This window comes from Lagenorhynchus albirostris, chromosome 14 (genome assembly GCF_949774975.1).
Source record: "Lagenorhynchus albirostris chromosome 14, mLagAlb1.1, whole genome shotgun sequence".
NCBI lineage: Eukaryota > Metazoa > Chordata > Mammalia > Artiodactyla > Delphinidae > Lagenorhynchus > Lagenorhynchus albirostris.
The window spans coordinates 78,791,260-78,811,576 of record NC_083108.1 but is presented as its reverse complement, the minus strand read 5'-3'; the positions used below and the strand labels follow the sequence as shown (position 1 = coordinate 78,811,576).

The following is a 20,317-nucleotide window of genomic DNA, read 5'->3' as shown; positions in this document are numbered from 1 at the left end:
TTCCTTGGGTGTATACCCAGAAGACGGATTCCTGGATCACATGATAGTTCTATTTTTAGTTCTCTGAGCAACGTCTATACTGTTTCCATAGTGGCTGCACCAATTTATATTACTACCAACAGTGCACAAGGAGTCCCTTTTCTCTACATCCTTGCCAATAGTGATTATCTCTTATCTTTTTTTTTTTTTTTTTTGCGGTACGTGGGCCTCTCACTGTTGTGGCCTCTCCTGTTGCGGAGCACAGGCTCCGGACGCGCAGGCTCAGTGGCCATGGCTCACGGGCCTCGCCGCTCCGCGGCATGTGGGATCTTCCCGGACCGGGGCATGAACCCGTGTCTCCTGCATCGGCAGGTGGACTCTCAACCACTGCGCCACCAGGGAAGCCCCTTATCTCTTATCTTTTTGATGATAGCTATCCTAACAGGTGTGACGTGGTATCTCATTGTGGTTCTGATTTGCATTTCCCTGATGATTAGTGATGCTGACCACCTTTTCATATACCTGTTGGTCATTTGTATGTCTTCTTTAGAAAAATGTCTTTTCATGTCTTTTGCCTTGAATCCTGATTCTAAAACTCTAACAGAAACTCTTGGTGTGTTTTTTTTTTTATAAATTTATTTTATTTATTTACTTTTGGCTGTGTTGGGTCTTCGTTGCTGTGCACGGGCTTTCTCTAGTTGCGGCGAGCGGGGGCTACTCTTCGTTGCGGTGGGCAGGCTTCTCATTGTGGTGTCTTCTCTTGTTGCGGAGCACAGGCTCTAGGCGCGTGGGCTTCAGTAGTTGTGGCATGTGGGCTCAGTAGTTGTGGCTCATGGGCTCTAGAGTGCAGGCTCAGTAGTTGTGGCACATGGGCTTAGTTGCTCCGTAGCATGTGGGATCTTCCCGGACCAGGGCTCAAACCCATGTCCCCTGCATTGGCAGGCGGCTTCTTAACCACTGAGCCACCAGGGAAGTCCCTCTTGACGGTTTTTAAAATATAAGTCCCAATACAGTCGTTCAGAAGAGTCATGAAATATGTTTGCCTTAAAGAAAATTTCTTGTAATTTATTTTCTTTCTAAGATGAATTAATTGATTATTTTAATTTTTATTTCTTGGCCGCATTGTGCAGCTTGCAGGATCTTAGTTCCCTGACCAGAGGTTGAACCCAGGCCCCCGGTAGTGAAAGCGCTGAGTCCTAACCACTGGACCATCAGGGAACTCCCAATTTCTTGCACTTTAAATAAACGTTTTACTTTGGAATAATATCAGATTTATAGAAAAGTTGCAAAGATAGTACAGAGAGTTCCCACCTACGCTTCTCCCAGTTTCTCTTAATGTTAGCATCCTACATAACAATACCGCATTTGTCAAAATAGGATTAGCATTAGTACATAACTATTAATTAAACTTCGACTTTATTCCAGTTTCCCCACACATGTCCCTTTTCTGTTCCAGGAATCAACCCAGGGTACCATATTGCAATTAGAATGTATGCAGTAGATATGACTTATCATGGCTGAGATGCTTGTGTAGCTCAGCCAGTGGGTGGGATCTCCATGCCCACTGAGGATTGGTAGGGCCTTTTCCTGGAGGTTCCATGGCATCCCTGACTGCACAGAGTGCTATGGTATTCATTTTCAGTGTCTCCTAGCAGATTTTATTGCTTTCCACCAACCTCTGATCCTTGTGTATTTGCAATCAACTCAGGGTTTGTGACTGAAAACATTGCTGGACTCCATGCCATTTGAGCTATTTTCTACTAGGTAACTCTAACAGAAATTATGCCTTTGTTTAGTCCTGTTTCTCACACACATTGAGTGAGTCTCATCAACCAAAGCACTTGAAGTCATTAGGTTTCCCGAGTTCCTAGTTGCTGCTCAGATGCCTTGTGGTTCCAGACTGTTACATATTTCCACACACGAGACTGTCTCTTGATGAAAGCAACATTAGCCTTTCTGCTATTTCACCGCTAATTCTTCTTTTTCTGGTTGTAACCAATGAAAGGAAGTAGTGCTTAACACAACAGGTAATAGTCTTCTAAAACTCATTATCTCAATAGGTGGTCCTGGCAGGATATATAAATGCAATTTAAGAAGGGTTTGGGCAAGTTTATGAGTGACAGAATTGGGAGTGGCTACTGGGAGAAACTAGGACATGCCTCGGCTTTGACCCCTGAGGTCAGATGGAGCATCTGCACCTTCTTGGGTCCGGCCCCTTGGAGTTGCTGTGGGCAACACCACCTGAATCAGGAATCTGACCTAGTTCAGGAGTGTTTATTCTCCCAGCAAGTCAAGAGCTCTCTGATGCGTTACTGCCACTCTCATGGGTTACCGTGCACCTATTACCCTGATGTTTCATTCCCAGCCTCATGTGATCAGATGTAAAGTTGAGTTTTTAGCTGCTTATTACTATTATTTCAAGGCTGCTTTCCAAGTTTTAGTAGGGGGCTTCTTAAGTATACTAGCTGCCCCGAGCTGTGCAATTCCAGTGATGTTTCAGATATTGGGCAGGAGTCTGATTGTACCCCCCGCCTGATTTTCTGGGCTTCTGGAAAGTTGAAGCCAATCAGACCCCCTCTTTCATGCCTTTGGGGTTATACCTACCTTTCCTGGCATCATGCACCTGTTCGTGTCAATGGGAGAGTTTTACTGTCAGGTGTGCCCTTCTACTCACATCTTTTTAAATGTCTTCCCCCAAAGGCATAGTGACGTCAACGGAACCAGCATGCTTGCACCTTTCATCCAAACCAGCCAAGTCTTGACAGTGAGAAACGCTTAATGAGAGTGTTGATTGTAGGTTGTTTCCTAGAGCATCTATGGCTAATGCTCTAGAGAACTTGTTTTGTCTGTTGCTTATGACTCGGCCTTCTTCTCTTGAATCATCTTCCTTTCACTCTTCTCAGAAAGGCACAGTTCTTGAAAAATCACTCTTGAGTTTCCAGGTCCTTAGCATTTGTTACAGAGAGTACGTTTCATTTCCATCCGGTAGTGACTCAGTGGTGGTCGTGTGCTGATCTGCCTTGAGATTTTCCCCTGCTGAAGAGCTTCCTTTGTCGTTGATCATTATTCACTACCTGGCCCCCGAATGGCTGTAGTGAAACCGCAGATGCACAACCCTGTGATCACTCTATAAACCTGAGGGATGATGGCCTTTGGTTTAAAGGAAAGGGAGTCTATGGCTTCCTAGCCTCGGGTGAAATTCTCACTTATTGTTGCATGTAGAAATCAGCACCGTGAGACTCACTGGGTGTTTTATTTCAGTCCTTCAGTCTGATAGGAAACACTGGTTAAGTAGCAACTGTTCGGTGACAACCACCAGGTATTTAAGTATATTATGCTACGTTACTTCAGAACAATTCAGAGGTAAGAATTATTGTACCCATTCTACAGATATGTACACTGTGGTAACTTGTCCCAGGTCATACAGCAAGTGAGAGAGAGGGTCTAGATTTGGGTTGCGGTCTGGGTGGTTCTAGATAGAGCCCGTGCTCTTAGAGCAATACCATGCATGCCTTAGCGTAAATAATTGTTATTAATCACGTTTGTGTTGATGACAAATAATAAACCGCTCTTTAGTCTCTGTGTCTGTTCAAGCACATTTGGAATTTGTAGCAATTCTGAATCTACAAGATTCTTCATGATATCTGAGTGCTACGTGCTAAGTGCTGTGTGCTGTGTTAGGTGCTGTAGCTCTATTGATGAATAAATTTGGATACACCCCTGCTTTCAGGGAACGTACAGTCTAAGTTATAGGTCCCTTGCTTAAATAGAGCTGTAGTCCTGTTTAAATTGCCATACCACATAATGGTAGGAAGTTTGGGAACTCCCTGGTGGTCCAGTGGTTAGGACTCTGCACTTTCACTGCCGTGGGCCCAGGTTCAATCACTGGTTGGGGAACTAAGATCCTGCAAGCTGTGTGGTGTGGCCAAAAAACCAAAAAAGTAGAAAGTTGAATGCTTAGTAGGTCACCCACTGGCTTACTGAACCACATATGCTTGATCTTAAACAAAATGTAGACTGTGACCCAGTGACCCCTTCCCCATATACAGCATCCCCTTCTTTCTGCTAATCTATTACCCTCCCCATGCCTCAGATCTAGCCTGGGAAAGGACCACGTTGGATCGATGACTCACTTCTAAAATATTTTTTTTTATAAAGCTGTTTTCTTTCTTTCTTTATTTATATTTTATTTATTTATTTTTGGCTGCATTGGGTCTTCGTTGCTGCGCGCGGGCTTTCTCTAGTTGCTGCGAGTGGGGACTACTCTTTGTTGTGGTGCACGTGCTTCTTGTTGCGGTGGCTTCTCTTGTGGAGCACAGGCTCTAGGCGCGTGGGCTTCAGTAGTTGTGGCATGCAGGCTCAGTAGTTGTTGCGCATGGGCTCTAGAGCGCAGGCTCAGTAGATGTGGTGCACGGGCTTTGTTGCTCTGTGGCATGTGGGATCTTCCCAGACCAGGGCTCGAACTCGTGTCCCCTGCATTGGCCGGTGGACACTTAATCACTGCGCCACAGGGAAGTCCTCACTTCTAAAATTGTGATTTATAGTCTCAAGGTGAATTGAGAGGACTTGATTCATGTTTTCTGTTTATTCTAGGTTATGTAGTTTCTCAACCTCGACACTGTTGACATTGAAGACCAGGTAATTATTTGTTCAGAGACTGTTCTGTGAATTGCAGGATGTTTAGCAGCACCCACAGATGCCAGTAGCACTCTGCCCCCTGTGGCAACCCAAAATGTCTCCAGACATTTGCCCAGTGTCCCTTGGTGGGTACAGCCGCTCCTACTTGAGAACCATTGTTTTAGAAGGATTGGTCAGATAGTTACCAGGAGAGAGAATATCACAGTAATCAGAGTCACTCAAGACTGCCATTGCTAACCAGCAGTGGAACTGTAGTCTGGGGTCAGGGGGACCCTGCTTCACTGAGTGTGGTCCATGGACCAGTGGCATCAGCATCACCGATATCACCTGGGAGCTTGTTAGAGATGCAGACTCAGGCTCCCCTCCACCCCAGACCTGCTGAGTCAGAAGCTGCACTTCAGTAAGATCCCTAGGAATAAAATTTCTGTGTGTAGCATTTGTGAAGCCCTGCAAAAGGAGAAAACGAGATCTGTCAGCCTGAGAGTTTCTTGTGCATCTTGGCTGGGTTCTCCTCATTTTTTCCACTGGGCTCAGGGTAAGGGGAGACCGCTTTTTGGCTAAGGACTTCCCCGGGTGGATGGAAATGCTTGGAAATGCTGGATTTTAGGCTCTGCTTTTGATGAATTTAAAGCTTTTCTTTCAGATGGACTGTACATCCTTCATATCTTTCGAGATGGTGGTTTAACTTAATCTCTTCCTGCTGATAGCAAATAGGTGGTTGTATAAAAGGCATTTGTATGCCTTCTACCCACTGCCCCCACCATTACTCTTGTCCCGTATTTACTTTTTTTCTTTTTAATTGAAGTATATTTTGGTTTGCAATGTTGTGTTGGTTTCAGGTGTACAGCATAGTGATTCAGTATTTTTGCAGATTATGTTCTATCATAGGTTATTACAAGGTAATCGGTATAATCATATTTACTTTCAATTAATGATGGATTACATTTCCTTCATTATCACTTTTTAGGTGTGTATTATATTGCTGTGCCCTTTACTGAGTACCTACTATGTGCCTAGGGGCCCTGCAAAGCACACTATGCATATTATTGTCCTATTTACTCCTCCTAAAACCTCTATGAGGCAGACACTATATTTGGGCCCACAGTACAGATGAGGATACTGAGGCCTAAAGAGATGAAGCCACTGGCAAAGGGCCAGTAGTTGAACCAGTAGTTGGCAGTGGTAGGAGTCTAACTCAGGTCTCCTTGACTCCAAATTCCCTTTGCTTTTTTTTGGGCCGTGCCGTGCAGCTAGTGGGATCTTAGTTCCCTGACCAGGGATTGAACCCAGGCCCTTGGCAGTGAGAACGTCCTAACCACTGGACCGCTAGGGAATTCCCAAGTTCACTTTGCTTTTTAAAAATTTATTTGCAAAAGCAGTACAGTCCATGATAAAAAAAAAAAAAAATTCAAGCAACACAGAAGGTTAAATAGTGAAAAATTGTCTCCTTCCCACCACATGCCCAGTGCCTCTCCCTAAAGTGAACCATTATTGTCAATTTCTTGTGTAACTTTCCAAGACATTCTGTATGCTAATATAAACACCAGTATAGTCTGTACTCAACTGCATTGTTATACTGACTCCTAAGAATTCCGGAGTTTTTATTGTCAGGCTGTTTTCCTGCATCATTGAAATAAATGAAGGAGAAGTCTTTGTACAATCCCACCATGTTTATACTTTGAATTGGCCATCCTGACATTGACTTCTGATGAATGGTTCTGTCTTCTCAAATGAAAACCCCTTATGGTTTTGACATGCATATTTCATTTATTTCTTTTGGTGTTCTGCTTTTAGAATAGCATTATCTCAGTGACTTGTACACTGTGTGTGTGTGTGTGTGTGTGTGTGTGTGTGTGTTGGTTTTGAGTCTTTTAAAGGTCTGCTTGTTTTGGGGTTTCTAGCAGTTGCACACCTGCCATGTTTTGATTTCTAAGCTAGTTGGATTCTGGCCATGTTTTGATTTCCAAGCTAGTTGGAGGAGGACAGCAGATGTACTTCTCTGTTAACCTGGGTTGGCCTTTAAATGTATCTCCCTGTGCGATACCCACCCAGTCACTTCAGGGGCTGGAGGAAATGAGGAAGGGGAACTGGGGGGTGTTCGGGGGATCAGCATGAGGGAGAGGAGGGTAGAAGGGTAAGGGGATGGTATAGTGATGGCAGAAACTCAATTTACTGGACCAGGAGCATGCTGGCACCACCTGCTAAAACATAAAAAAGGAATAATGGGGACGTGGTCAGTAGCTCTTACAGGCTTAGGGATATGCAGGGAAATATTTGTATGTCTCTTGGGAATTGTTCTGCTTTTTAATTTTTTTTATTTTTATATTTTATAAAGTTATTGATAAGAGAAAATAGGCTAAAAAAAGCTAAAAGCAGGGAATTTCCTGGTGGTCCAGTGGTTAGGACTTGGCACTTTCATTGCCGGGGCTCTGGGTTCAATCCCTGGTCAGGGAACTAAGATCCTGCAAGCCACATATTGGGGCCAAAAAAAAATTAAAAAGCTAAATGCATATGGATTAGGATCCTAGGATCTCCCCCTCTAGTCTGAATTTAGAAGCTGCCTCCAGAGAGGTTAAAAATATGTAATATTCCACTTTATTCCAAGATAACTTGAGATGGCTTACTTTAGAGATAATTGCAATACTAAAATGAGAAAAATAAATAAATGGAGAAATCTGGGTGAAGGGAGTGTCAGGGTAAGGAAATAGAGTCAGGGTTAAAGGTAAAAACAAACAAATTCCTGTTACATTGGTAGACGGGGACGGATTTGGGATCCTCAGCCTCCTAGTGGCCAAAGCAAAAAGGAGAATACGAACAGTTGTAAGAGCTTCAGTCCCATGAGAAAAAAATCCAGAATGGTGTGCTCAGAAAAGACTCAGTTTTCTGGTACTGAGCCCTGAGGAATTTCAACATGGGGTTCCCCAAAATGAGACCCCTTGTGACGTGGTAGAGCGCACCCCTCTAATACGTACCCTGGGGATTTCCTTATGACCGCGTCTTATGGTGCCTCTTAGTGTAAGCCAGTGCTGCAGTGCTAAATCCCACTTCAGAAAATCATTTCTAAATGTGGCAAATTCATGCCTTTCCTGGGAGAAGATGGGAAATGGGGAATAGGTTTGTTAGAGAGCCCGTAGATTGGAGTCCTCAACCCTTCAATTCTCACTTGCTTGGAAGGTTTTCCAGGAAACATGGAAATGATTTGGCTAAAGATTCAACATTATATTAAACATCTGGGACTCTGTTCGACAGCCAGCTTTCCAGTCAATTCTGTGAAGTGCGGCGATTGCATTTACACTCATTTTCCGAGGGCAGAGTTCGGACAGAACTAAAGAGGGAGGCTGGCAGGAGTCAGAAGAGATCAGAGCTGGACGACGACCAGTGGGAGGTCCAGGTGGCTCATGACCACTGAGGGTTTGGGAACAAATTTCAGTGTCTTCACTTTAGAAAAGAGTGCCCGACTCTGTTGGTCCCTGGGGATGGAAAGAAAAGGATAACATTCAACCACAGCATCAGCAGTTTGGGGACCAAGACCCACTGTTCGTAGCCTTCAAAATTCTGACTAACAAAGGACACACACAAAGAACCGATAGCCACACAGGGACCAAAATAGCCACTTTACTCTTGGCAAGGGGGGGCTCTCAAAAGCCTTTGATGAGGGTCTCCGGTAAATTTACGCCCTACCAGAGGAGCGTGGTGGGCCTTCTCTCATGGACAGGGAGGCCTTGCCCCAGTGCGCCTGGTGGGTAAGGAGGACAAGAGCCGTCCGTTGGCCGAGTGCCCGCCAGGCCTGGGTGTAGGCAGTAACCTAGGAAGCGTTGAGCCCGCTTCTTGCTTTTGAGGCACGGTAACCCTGTCTCCGGTACAACAGCCCGAGAAATGCCCAGCTCTGCTGAGTCAGATGAGTTCCTCCTTCCCTAGGTGAGGAGTGAGTCAAGGGGTGAGACTAGATGTGTTCATTCATGGGGTGAAGGAGCCTGAGTGGAAGCTCCTTAGACCAGGAAACGATTGGGGACAAAATATTCTCCCGTCCCAATGGTTGGAAGCAGCTTTATTGAGGAATAATAGGTCAACAATAAGCACATGTATTTCAGGTGCACAGTTTAAGTTTTGACATATGTATATACCTGTGAAAAAATCACCACACTCGGGATAATGAACAACCATCACCGCCTAAAGTTTCTTTGTGCCCCTTTGTAACCCTTCCCTACCACCCTCCCCCCACTGTCACCTCAGGCAATGACTGATCTGCCTTCTCTCACTGTACTTTATTTTTTTAATTTTTAAATTTTTTGGACTGCATTGCATGGCTTGCAGGACCTTAGTTCCCCAACCAGGGATCGAACCTGGTCCCTCATTTGGGGAAAGCATGGAGTGAAAGCACAGAGTCCTAACCACTGGTCCACCAGGGAATTCCCTTTCCCTGTAGTTTAGTTTGTATTTTCTAAACGTTATATAAGTTGAGTCATAGAATATGTTCTTATTTAGCCTGGTTTCTTTCGTTCAACATCATTGTTCTGAGATTCATCCATGTTATAGCACGTGTCATAGTTCATTGTATGGATATACCACATTTTGTTTATCCATTCATCTGCTGATAGACATTTGAGTTGTTTCTTTGAAATATAGCTTCTATGAGCAAGTCTGTGGACATGTGCATTCATGTCTCTTGTGTAAGTCTCTAGGATTAGAATGGCCAGATCATATGGTAGGTGTATGCTTCACTTTTTAAGAAACTGCCAAACTTTTCTAAGTGGTTGTGTCATTTTACATTCCCGCCGACAGTGTGGATTTAAAGACACTCATAACTTGGAGTATAGTTAGCTGTGGAGTTAGGCTTACATTTTTACATTTTTTTAAATTAAAAAATTCTGTGTATGTATATATATATATATATATATATATATATATATATATATATAATTTTTTTCCCCACGCCATTGACTTGACAAAGAAGCCAGGTCGTAGTCTTATAGAATATCCCCACATTCGTCTCTTTGCTTCTTCCTTAGGGGCTGATGGTGGTGGGTGGTGTTTTTCCCGCCCCTGTAAACTGGAAAGTAGCCCCCAAAGCTAAAATAGAATCCGAGTTGACTTTTCTGAGAAGAGTATCTAGTAGAGGGGCTTCTCCTGGCCGAAGATGGGACAACATAAGCATCATAAAGACTGCAGTGGCTTGAAACCCGTGACATATATGAAAATTCACTCGTTCACAGTGGCAACTGAAAAAAGAAGCCTCATTGGTCGCTTCTGGCGGTTGCTAAGGCCCCACCCACCTCAGTACTCTGAATGTTGCTAAGTATAGGGAAAGGACCAAGCATTTATCCCACCTTCATATTTGAACTATATTCCAGGGTAACCAAGTTGTTAATGTGCTAATAGATGTAGAAAGAATGACGAAATTAGAAAACCACCATTTTTCAGCCCTCAATAAAATAATGATTCTAGGCAGTGATCATCCATGGTTGCTGAGATATGTAGTGAAAGATGGGAGGGAGCCTCATGGGGGAGCGACTAGGCTGATCTCACTGGACCCCATGGATCATTCTTAACATCACACAAAGAAAGATAAGCAGACATGTGTGCCCTCTAATGTCATGGACTACTAAGTAGGCAACACATCCTGGGGAGTATTCTCGTCAAGAGAAGTTGAATATGAGTGTACAGATGGCCCTGGCTTTAACTGCCAGTTTCCAGAAAACATGAGGGACAGAGAAACGTGTTAAATGATGTCACAAGGATACAATCAACCAAGTCCAGAATGTGGGAAATTCTACAGGGACATTGTGATCCAGTTTCTTAAACCAATAAATACTATTAAAAAAAAAAGTCAGTGATTATAGATTGAGACATACCAACTAAATCAGTGTATGAACCTTGGTTGGATTCTGAGTCAGACAAACCAAATGTAAAGAGGTATTATGGGGACAACTGGAGAAAATTGAACAAAAACATGGTATTAGATAATGTTAAGGAGTTACTGTTAATTTTTTGGGTGTGATGAAGGTATTATGGTCATGGTTTTTAAAAAGTCCTTATCTGTTAGAGCAGTGGTTCTTAACTGGAGGCAATTTGGCAGTGTCTGGAGGCATTTTTGGTTGCCATGACTTGCGGTGGCATTGGCATATCTAGTGGGTAGAGGTCAGGGACGCTGCTAAACACCCTGCCATATACATGGCAGCCCTCTACAACAAAACATTCTGTAATCCGGATGTCGGTGGTGCCACAGTTGAGAAACCCTAAGTTAGGGATATCTGCTACAGTAACTGTGGGTGAAATTATGACGTCTGGGGTTTGCTTTTTTGGAGGGGGGGGGCGGTTACATTTTTATTCATCTGAATATATATTCTAATAATTCTTTCAACTTAGTCTGTGGTTGATAAATCTCCTGAATCTCTGAATGTTAAAAAGATACTTATTTTACCCTGTGACTTGAATGCTCATTTAGCCATTGGCACTTAGGTTCAAAATGATGGATGGTAGAAAACAGGTAGGAACATTTTTTCTGTTTTCTTCATAGATACATTTCAAGCACCTGGAACCATGACTGAAAAATAATAGTTGGTCCATTATAATTTTTTGATGAATGAGTGATTGTTTCATCATTGCTTTTTATGAGCATTGTGTATGAGTTAGCTACGGATATCTTTATTCTTTTACCTTGTGCTCCATCTAGCATGTACAAATACATGTATTTGCTTTTTTTTAAAAAATAAATTTATTTATTTATTTATTTTTGGCCGCATTGGGTCTTCATTCCTGTGCATGGGCTTTCTCTAGTTGTGGCGAGCAGGGGCTACTCTTCCTTGCAGTGCGCGGGCTTCTCATTGTGGTGGCTTCTCTTGTTCTGGAGCACGGGCTCTAGGCACCTGGGCTTCAGTAGTTGTGGCATGCGGGCTCTAGAGTGCAGGCTCAGTAGTTGTGGCACGCGGGCTCTAGAGCGTAGGCTCAGTAGTTGTGGCACGCGGGCTTAGTTGCTCCACGGCATGTGGGATCTTCCCCAACCAGGGCTCGAACCCGTGTCACCTGCATTGGCAGGCGGATTCTTAACCACTGCGCCACCAGGGAAGCCCTGTTTGCTTGTTTTTATTGTAGTTTTTGTTTTTTTTTTTTTAGGAACTGTTCAGAGCTGTGTACCTAGGTCTTTGTATTCTTTCCATTCAGCACTTGGATGGTACTTTTCATATGAAACATATCTTTCTTCCCCTCTGGAAAATAATTTTTTGTTGTTTCTTTGATAACTTGCTATTTTGGGGTTTGCTTTTAATAATCGGCGCACGTGCAAATAAAATAGGGGTGGGGATGAGATGAAACGAGAATGTTACAAGCTGTTGAGGGCACGCAGGAGTTCATTTTGCTCCCGTACCACTTTGGTGCATGCGAAAATTTTCATAATAAAAACTTAAATTTAAAAAATGTTGGAGGAAAAAAGCAATCCCCCCACCCCCGCAAATGTTGGAGGAAAGGATACCACAGAGGTCTTGAGGGTAGAAAAGAATGAATCTAATCTGATGTGTCCTTAAGTGTAGGTAATTCAAGGGGGAAGGTGCTGGAAGGGAAAGTTGTTGGGGTCTAGAGCGAGCAGGTCCCGGGAAATGGAAGCCTGTGAACTATTGTTCAAGTGTGCGCTGGGGGCCTCCACCTGCGCCCCACACTGGATGTATCCACACCCAGCTTTGCAGAGAAATACGGTCATGACTAGTTGCAGTTTGAAAAGATTCTCTTTGAGTGTTTCCATCCTATGTAGGTGTTTCCCAGGTCGCTGTTTACCTAGACCAAAAGGGAGGGGGAAAAACAAAGTGACACTATGACGTTAGAAGGCTGGTGGAAGTGTTATCCAGAATTGAGAGGAAGCATCCCTAAAAGTATAATTCTGTGGGAAAACATAAGTAGTTTACCAAAAACTCGATATTAAGCAGCCTGTAGAAACATGGCTTTTGAGAATGGTGAGATTCAGACAGCACACAACTCCATCGAGATCTTGTATCTGCCCCCAGAGAGGAAACCTGCTTAGTTGTTGGCAGCCAAGCCCTGGCATCCTTGAGATTGATGGATGGAAGCATCCTTTAGCAATGCTAAAACTTCCTTATTCATTTACTTTGGAGACACCATTGTAAAACTTGATCACCAGCCAAATCAACATTACCTTAAAGTCTTTTTATGGCTCTTTTGGGAAGCAAAGATGTGGGATAATTTTTTATTTACTCAAGTCTATTGGAAACTGGATCCGATTTGTCTTCTTTTTGCATTTCATATACAGTGGGCTGTTTGGACAAGTTATATCTGACCACTTCCTACGTGGAGGGGAGAAAGTCGAGGGCTTGCATGAGGCTCAGGAGATATAATCTGTTCTCATGGGCTCAATTACTTATGTATTTAGTAGCTAGCTCTACTTGCCTGTCCCCTAATTTATTCTCTTGGTTCATTCCCATGAGATCTCCGATATTGTATATCTCCCCTTTTCTATTGCAACCTTTTTCTCGTGCCGTTGTTCCTATCATAAGAGTCAGTCATTGATATTCCTAAAATCTCTGCTCTTGCATCAGTTGTCACATTTTTTGCCATGCCTCCTGTTAATCCACGTCCTCTGCCTTTCTGTTATCACTTCCTTAGTATAGAATTTGTCATGTTAACTATTGTAGACTTGTCCTTTAGCAGTTCCTAGCATCGACCTCTTTCTACCATCACTGTTGAAGTGATCTTATCAGTCTCAGGCACTGACACCAGCCCAGCACTCTTAAACGCTCTCTAATAATCCCTTCTGTCAATCCAATCTAGGATTTCCCCCCTTCAAGGTCCAGCCAGGATTTCACTTGCATTTACTTCCCAGCCTCATTACCCACAGCTTTCTTGGGCTACTGTTCCCTGGCTTTTCTAAAGTAGCACTCATTCCCACTCCAGCCCGTGAAGACATCATTTAACTAACTCGCGAGATTCAATCACCTCCATGACACAGGAACACACAAAACTCAGTGTATCCCCATCGGCAACACACGATGGCCATCATTCTGTTTACACACTCTCCACTTTTCACAGCCTCATCTTGACCTCTAAATGACACAAACAGCCTCCTCTTCACTTGTTTTGCAGTTCTGTCTTCATCATGTAGATAAGTGCGATCACATTGGTGCCTCAGATTTTAACGAACTAGAAGACAGCTAATATTTAGGTAGTCTTTCTTTTAGATTTGAACGTAGCATCTAATTAATCAATTGGGTACTTTTTATTTATTTTTTTAAGGTGTGGAACACCATGGTAGATAGAATGAACTTGAAAATGTTTTTGATTTAATATCATTGAGTGCCCACTGCGTTCCAGGCACTGTCCTGATTCATGATATCACACGGTATTTATTCATGTGCCTTTGTCTTTTCTGACACTATGTTGTCTGTTATTCATCTTCTAACTCTGCCACACACAACCCAGCACCAGTGTCCATAACCCATAGTGATGATTGAACATCATGGGAGTTTTATGAGCTATATCTAGGTTCAGGTTTTTGTTTTTGTTTTTAATGTGCCAATTCTTCATGACTAAATTGGGTGCTCTGAGTTCCTTGAAGTGGTGTATGGCATGAACTATCCCATTAGGTCTAAGAAATTATCCCACATCTAAGGTTCTTGTTGTTGATTCATTCCTTTCACAATATAGATATGAACCCTTGAATCAGGACAGACGGGTACTGTTCTAGGTGTTAGGTGTATAATGGTGAACACAGCGTCGTCTTTCGCTTCATGGAGATTGTGTTACCGCGGGGAAAGCAGATGATCAACCCTAGACCAAAATTAGAAGAATCTTTTGCGTTTTTAATATTCATGTTTGGTATGCCGAGAAGTTAAAAGTTTGAATGGGAAAAATGGAGCTCAGTGGAGCGTGTTAGAAAGAAGTAGGGCCAAGAGGATGAATCCATTTGCCTCTCCTTTCCTTGTTTTTTTTTTTTCCTTCGTGAATAGTTTTGAAGACAATACATTTCGCACCCAGCCCCCAAGCTTCTAATGAATGTCAGGATTTTAAAAAGGAGAGAATTTATAGGAGGGAGATTAACTACAGTTCTTAAAATAGCTCTTTGTTTCTGAAAACCTTGTTCTGCCATCTATCTTATAAATGGGGGGCGAGGGGGACCCTCCAGAATGTACTTGTATAGCCCCTGTCACTGAGGAAAATGTGCCCTGATGTGACCTCAAGCATAGGCTGATTTATTTAAAATGTATATAGGGAAAGGTTTTTTCCTTTTTTTTTTTTAGTGGCTTTTACTAATGAACAGATCTTAATGTATGACTTCTTATTTGTCATTATTGAATGTAGTGAGCATGTTGTGGGGGTGAGATGGTGATTTCATTATACTCTATCAGGAAACATTAATATAGGCACTCATTAACATATTTTTCAGACAGAACAATCTCTACTTCTAAAGCCTCTTCATTTAACTCAAACATCCAGTAACTTCTTCATGGCCTGTATTATGCCAGGTGCACTCTTTGCAAGAGCCATTTTCTAGTTGTTTAATTATATATCTTTATTTTTTAACATCTTTATTGGAGTATAATTGCTTTACAATGGTGTGTTAGTTTCTGCTTTATAACAAAGTGAATCAGTTTTACATATACATATATCCCCATATTTCTTCCCTCTTGCGTCTCCCTCCCTCCCACCCTCCCTATCCCACTCTTCTAGCTGGTCACAAAGCACCGAGCCGATCTCCCTGTGCTATGCGGCTGCTTCCCATTAGCTATCTGTTTTACGTTTGGTAGTGTATATATGTCCATGCCACTCTCTCACTTTGTCCCAGTTTACCCTTTCCCCTCCCCATATCCTCAAGTCCATTCTCTAGTAGGTCTACATCTTTATTCCCGTCTTGCCCCTAGGTTCTTCATGACCTTTTTTTTTTAAATTAGATTCCATATATATGTGTTAGCATACAGTATTTGTTTTTCTCTTTCTGACTTACTTCACTCTGTATGACAGACTCTAGGTCCATCTACCTCACTACAAATAACTCAATTTCGTTTCTTTTTATGGCTGAGTAATACTCCATTGTATACATGTGCCACATCTTCTTTATCCATTCATCTGTTGATGGACACTTATGTTGCTTCCATGTCCTGGCTATTGTAAATAGAACTGCAATGAACATTTTGGTACATGACTCTTTTTGAATTATGGTTTTCTCAGGGTATATGCCCAGTAGTGGGATTGCTGGGTCACACAGTTGTTCTATTCGTAGTTTTTTAAGGAACCTCCATACTGTTCTCCACAGTGGCTGTATCAATTTACATTCCCACTAACAGTGCAAGAGTGTTCCCTTTTCTCCACACCTTCTCCAGCATTTATTGTTTCTAGATTTTTTGATGATGGCCATTCTGACCAGTGTGAGATGATATCTCATTGTAGTTTTTTTTTTTAACATCTTTATTGGAGTATAATTGCTTTACAATGGTGTGTTAGTTTCTGCTTTATAACAAAATGAATCAGTTATACATATACATGTGTTCCCATATCTCTCCCCCCTTAGGTCTCCCTCCCTCCCACCCTCCCTGTCGCACCCCTCTAGGTGGTCACAAACCACCAAGCTGATATCCCTGTGCTATGCGGCTGCTTCCCACTAGCTATCTATTTTACATTTGGTAGTGTATATATGTCCATGCCACTCTCTCACTTTGTCACAGCTTACCCTTCCCCCTCCCCCATATCCTCAAGTCCATTCTCTAGTAGGTCTGTGTCTTTATTCCCGTCTTGCCCCTAGTTTCTTCATGACCTTTTTATTTTTTTTCCTTAGATTCCATATATATGTGTTAGCATACAGTATTTGTTTTTCTCTTTCTGACTTACTTCACTCTGTATGACAGACTCTAGGTCCATCCACCTCACTACAAATATCTCAATTTCGTTTCTTTTTATGGCTGAGTAATATTCCATTGTATATATGTGCCACATCTTCTTTATCCATTCATCCGATGATGGACACTTAGGTTGCTTCCATGTCCTGGCTATTGTAAATAGAACTGCAATGAACATTTTGGTACATGACTCTTTGAATTACGGTTTTCTCAGGGTATATGCCCAGTAGTGGGATTGCTGGGTCATATGGTAGTTCTATTTGTAGTTTTTTAAGGAACCTCCATACTGTTCTCCATAGTGGCTGTATCAATTTACATTCCCACCAACAGTGCAAGAGTGTTCCCTTTTCTCCACACCCTCTCCAGCATTTATTGTTTCTAGATTTTTTGGTTATGGCCATTCTGACTGGTGTGAGATGATATCGCATTGTAGTTTTGATTTGCATTTCTCTAATGATTAATAATGTTGAGCATTCTTTCATGTGTTTGTTGGCAATCTGTATATCTTCTTTGGAGAAATGTCTATTTAGCTCTTCTGCCCATTTTTGGATTGGCTTGTTTGTTTTTTTGTTATTGAGCTGCATGAGCTGCTTTTAAATCTTGGAGATTAATCCTTTGTTGTTTCATTTGCAAATATTTTCTTCCATTCTGAGGGTTGTCTTTTGGTCTTGTTTATGGTTTCCTTTGCTGTGCAAAAGCTTTGAAGTTTCATTAGGTCCCATTTGTTTATTTTTGTTTTTATTTCCATTTCTCTAGGAGGTGGGTCAAAAAGGATCTTGCTGTGATTTATGTCATAGAGTGTTCTGCCTATGTTTTCCTCTAAGAGTTTGATAGTGTCTGGCCTTAAATTTAGGTGTTTAATCCATTTTGAGTTTATTTTTGTGTATGGTGTTAGGGAGTGTTCTAATTTCATATTTTTACATGTAGCTGTCCAATTTTCCCAGCACCACTTATTGAAGAGACTGTCTTTTCTGCACTGTATATTCTTGCCTCCTTTATCAAAGATAAGGTCACCATATGTACGTGGGTTTATCTCTGGGATTTCTATCCTGTTCCATTGATCTATATGTCTGTGTTTGTGCCAGTACCATACTGTCTTGATTACTGTAGCTTTGTAGTATAGTCTGAAGTCAGGGAGCCTGATTCCTCCAGCTCTTTTTTTTGTTCTCATGATTGCTTTGGCTCTTCGGGGTCTTTTGTGTTTCCATACAAATTGTGAAATTTTTTGTTCCAGTTCTGTGAATAATGCCATTGGTAGTTTGATAGGGATTGCATTGAATCTGTAGATTGCTTTGGGTAGTAGAGTCATTTTCACAATGTTGCTTCTTCCAATCCAAGAACATGGTATATCTCTCCATCTGTTTGCATCATCTTTAATTTCTTTCATCAGTGTCTTATAATTTTCTGCATACAGGTCTTTTGTCTCCTTAGGTAGGTTTATTCCTAGATATTTTATTCTTTTTGTTGCAGTGGTAAATGGGAGTGTTTTCTTAATTTCACTTTCAGATTTTTCATCATTAGTGTATAGGAATGCCAGAGATTTCTGTGTGTTAATTTTGTATCCTGCTACTTTACCAAATTCATTGATTAGGTCTAGTAGTTTTCTGGTATCATCTTTAGGATTCTCTATGTAGAGCATCATGTCATCTGCAAACAGTGACAGCTTTACTTCTTCTTTTCTGATTTGGATTCCTTTTATTTCTTTTTCTTCTCTGATTGCTGTGGCTAAAACTTCCAAATCTATGTTGAATAATAGTGGTGAGAATGGGCAGCCTTGTCTTGTTCCTTATCTTAGTGGAAATGGTTTCAGTTTTTCACCATTGAGAACGATGTTGGCTGTGGGTTTGTCATATATGGCCTTTATTATGTTGAGGAAAGTTCCCTCTATGCCTACTTTCTGCAGGGTTTTATCATAAATGGGTGTTGAATTTTGTTAAAAGTTTTCTCTGCATCTGTTGAGACAATCATATGGTTTTTCTCCTTCAGTTTGTTAATATGGTGTATCACATTGATTGATTTGCATATATTGAAGAATCCTTGCATTCCTGGGTTAAACCCCACTTGATCATGGTGTATGATCCTTTTCGTGTGCTGTTGGATTCTGTTTGCTAGTATTTTGTCGAGGATTTTTGCACGTATATTCATCAGTGATATTGACCTGTAGTTTTCTTTCTTTGTGACATCTTTGTCTGGTTTTGGTGTCAGGGTGATGGTGGCCTCGTAGAATGAGTTTGGGAGTGTTCCTCCCTCTGCTATATTTTGAAAGAGTTTGAGAAGGATAGGTGTTAGCTCATCTCTGAATGTTTGATAGAATTCACCTGTGAAGCCATCTGGTCCTGGGCTATTTGTTGGAAGATTTTTAACCACAGTTTCAATTTCAGTGCTTGTGATTGGTCTGTTCATATTTTCTATTTCTTCCTGGTTCAGTCTCGGCAGGTTGTGCATTTCTAAGAATTTGTCCATTCCAGGTTGTCCATTTTATTGGCCTAGAGTTGCTTTAGTAATCTCTCATGATCCTTTGTATTTCTGCAGTGTCAGTTGTTACTTCTCCTTTTTCATTTCTGATTCTATTGATTTGAGTCTTCTCCCTTTTTTTCTTGATGAGTCTGGCTAATGGTTTATCAATTTTGTTTATCTTAAAGAACCAGCTTTTAGTTTTATTGATCTTTGCTATCGTTTCCTTCCTTTATTTCTGATCTGATCTTTATGATTTCTTTCCTTCTGCTAACTTTGAGGTTTTTTTGTTCTTATTTCTCTAATTGGTTTAGGTGCAAGGTTAGATTGTTTATTTGAGATGTTTTCTGTTTATTAAGGTAGGAATATATTGCTATAAACTTCCCTCTTAGAACAGCTTTTGCTGCATCCCATAGGTTTTGGGTCCTCGTGTCTCCATTGTCATTTGTTTCTAGGTATTTTTTGATTTCCTCTTTGATTTCTTCAGTGATCACTTGGTTATTAAGTAGTGTATTGTTTAGCCTCCATATGTTTGTATTTTTTATAGATCTTTTCCTGTAATTGATATCTAGTCTCATAGCGTTGTGGTCGGAAAAGACACTTGTTACGATTTCAGTTTTCTTAAATTTACCAAGGCTTGATTTGTGACCCAAGATATGATCTATCCTGGAGAATGTTCCATGAGCACTTGAGAAAAATGTGTGTTCTGTTGTTTTTGAATGGAATGTTCTATAAATATCAATTAAGTCCATCTTGTTTAATGTATCATTTAAAGCTTGTGTTTCCTTTTTATTTTCACTTTGGATGATCTGTCCATTGGTGAAAGTGGGGTGTTAAAGTCCCCTACTATGATTGTGTTATTGTCGATTTCCCCTTTTATGGCTGTTAGTATTTACCTTATGTATTGAGGTGCTCCTATGTTGAGTGCATAAATATTTACAGTTGTTACATGTTCTTCTTGGATCGATCCCTTGATCATTATGTAGTGTCCTTCTTTGTCTCTTGTAATAGTCTTTATTTTAAAGTCTAGTTTGTCTGATATGAGAATTGCTACTCCAGCTTTCTTTTGATTTCCGTTTGCATGGAATATCTTCTTCCATCCCCTCACTTTCAGTCTGTATGTGTCCTGAGGTCTGAAGTGGGTTTCTTATAGACAGCATATATATGGGTCTTGTTCTTGTATCCATTCAGCCAGTCTATGTCTTTTGGTGGGAGCATTTAATCCATTTACATTTAAGGTAATTATCGATATGTATGTTCCTTTTCCCATTTTCTTAATTGTTTTGGGTTTGTTATCTATTCAGCATGTATTTATTATGCACCTGCTATGTGCCTGGTACTATGCTATGTTCTTAGGTGCATTGAATACCTCCATCAACGTAGATGCAAATCCAGTTATTTCAGTGACCTAC

The 20,317-nt window shown here is 41.4% G+C and overlaps 1 protein-coding gene across 2 annotated transcripts in view; it reads left to right on the top strand.

Moving 5' to 3' along the window:
- Positions 1 to 20,317, top strand: part of CIT (citron rho-interacting serine/threonine kinase) — a 168,929-nt gene that overhangs the window by 43,278 nt on the left and 105,334 nt on the right. The window lies entirely within an intron of this gene.